Here is a 2747-nt window from a genome sequence, read left to right as displayed (position 1 = left end):
AACCACACCTTAACAAATTTAAAAGAGAAATTGTACAATGTCTGCTCTCAGACCACAATGAACTAAACTAGAAATCAATAACAGAAAGATAATTGGAAAATCCCCAAACATTTCAAGATTAAACAGTACACTTCTAAATAACACATGCATCAGAGAAGAAATCCTAAGAGAAATTTTAAAATATTTAAACTAAAATAAAATGAAAACAGAACTTATCAAAATTTGTGGGATACAGCAAAAACAGTGCTTAGAGGGAAATTTATAACATTAAATGCACATATTATTAGAGAAGAAAAAAAGATCAAAAATCAATCATCTAGTTTCCATCATTGGAAACTAGAGAAAGAAGAACAAATTAAATGCAAAGTAAGCTGAAGACAAGAAATCATAAGAAGATAAGAAATCATAAGAATGAGAGCAGAAATCAATGAAATTGAATACAGAAAATCAATGAAATTGACAACAGGAAATCAATAGAGAAAAATCAACAAAACCAAAGCTGGTTCTTTGAAAAGATCAATAAAACTGATATTCAAATTAAAACAAAATGCTGTACCACTACACTCCTATTAGAAAGGGCAAAATCCAGAACACTGGCAAAACCAAATGCTGATGAGGATGCAAAATGGTACAGTCACTTTGGAAGACAGTTTGGCATTTTCTTACAAAATTAAACTTACTTTTTCCATATAATCCAGGCTTTGCACTCCTTGGTGTTTACCCAGAGGAGGTGAAAACTTATGTCCACACAAAAACTTGCACATGAATATTTATAGAAGCTTTATTCATCGTTGCCAAAACTTGGAGGCTACCAAGATATCCTTCAGTTTGTGAATGGTTAAGTTAAATAAACTACAGTACATCCAGGAAATTGAATTTTATTTAGTGCTAAAATGAAATGAACTATCAAAGCCATGAAAAGACACAGAGAAGCTTAAATACTTATTATCAAGTGAAAGAAGCCAATCTGAAAATGCTACATACTGTATAATTCCAACAAAATGGCATTCTGGGAAAGGCAAAACTATGGAGACAGTAAAAAAGATTAGTGTTTGCAGTGATGGTGGTGAGACAGTAGAGATGAATAGGTAAAGGACAAAGGATATTTAGGGCAGTAACATACTCTGATGATATTATAATGTTTGATATATATCATTATTCTTTTATCCAATCCCATAGAGTGTGCAACACCAAGAGTGAACCCTAATGGGATGGAATTCGGGTGGTTGTCAATGTAGGTTCATCCTTGGCTAAAAGAAAAAACTGGTGAGTGATGTTGATAATGGGGGAGGATATGCACGTGTGAGGGCAGGGAGTATGTGAGAAATCTCTGTAACTTTTGTATACACTACTATAAAATAGATACCCAACTAGATATACCTACTGTATAACACAGGAACTCTGCTCAATACTCTGTAATAACCTAAATGGGAAAATAATTTGAAAAAGAATAGATACATATATATGTATAACTGAATCACTTTGCTGTACACCTGAAACTAACACCACATTGTTAATCAACTATACTGCAATATAAAATAAAAATTAAAAAAGAAATCTCTGTAACTTTTAATGTTATAAACCTAAAACTACTCTAAAAAACTAAAGTTTTTTAAATAAGAAAAAATAAAATAAATACATATTCCTAAATTGTGCTTACTTTTAGTATATTTATCTCATTTTCTGGACAAAATGTTTCAAAATTAAGCTCTCTTTATATAGTAAGTAAAGCATGTGAGTCTTTGCCTCATTATACTTCCCCTCTCTTCTGAGTCTTCTTAATACTTTTCTGCATGACTCTTTTGTGCTTTTATTATCACTCTATTTACTTGAGTCATTCTGCTGGTTCCGTATATTGTAAACTCTTTGAAGTCAGGTACTGAATCTTAAAAAGGTATTTGCATTTACTGCTATAGGGGATTAATGAAAAATCATTGACTTAAATTGAATAAAATATGTACTTGTGGAAAAGTACATTATGAGGAAAGATGTGTGCTTTTGTTTGACAGGCACAGAGAGATTTTTATGTGCTACGCAGTTTCTTGTGTTAAACTAATGAAAACCTGTCCACTTTTAATGTCTGATTTGCTTTCATCATTTGCAAAGACAAATATTAGATAAATATGAAGTGGAGAGGAGAATTTATTTTAATGAGAGGGTAAATAAGAAGAAGGTGAACTCCAGAGAGAAGGAAGATTAGACCTGAAAAGGACTTGCAATTCCCATGCAAGGAAGGTACAAGATACCATATTAGGAGAGTTGGAGAGAGTGCCCAATCTGAGTAGAGTTTTTAGTATTATCTTCCTTCTAGGTCCAGTCACAGCATCCAAGCCTGTTCATCTCTTTCTTCTTTGTCTCTAATACTTACTAAACATTTAGTATAGGTAGAGCATTATTCTAGAAACCATAATATTTTGTATTCTAAGTGCCCTGAATTAATTTTGCTGAAGCTGATAGATAAGCATGATTCTTTATTCTAATTGATGATCCTAAATCTGGCCTGAACAGACTTTGTGGTTCAGACACTAATGGACATGCAATGAGTTTTGAACCATAATCAATTCATCTAGTGACAGATGAGTCAGTTCTGAAACATAGTATATTTTTCTTTCATAGGCTTTGAAAGCTAATTGTTTCAGTTCAAATTCTGATTCTACCGTTTACTAGCTTCTTGTCCTTTGAGATCATTAAGAAAGTCCTGTAAGCTTCAGTTTCCACATTGGGTAAAGAGGGATGATAGTAGAATT

This window comes from Balaenoptera musculus, chromosome 11, assembly GCF_009873245.2.
Source record: "Balaenoptera musculus isolate JJ_BM4_2016_0621 chromosome 11, mBalMus1.pri.v3, whole genome shotgun sequence".
NCBI lineage: Eukaryota > Metazoa > Chordata > Mammalia > Artiodactyla > Balaenopteridae > Balaenoptera > Balaenoptera musculus.
Note: the sequence above shows the minus strand (reverse complement) of the source record.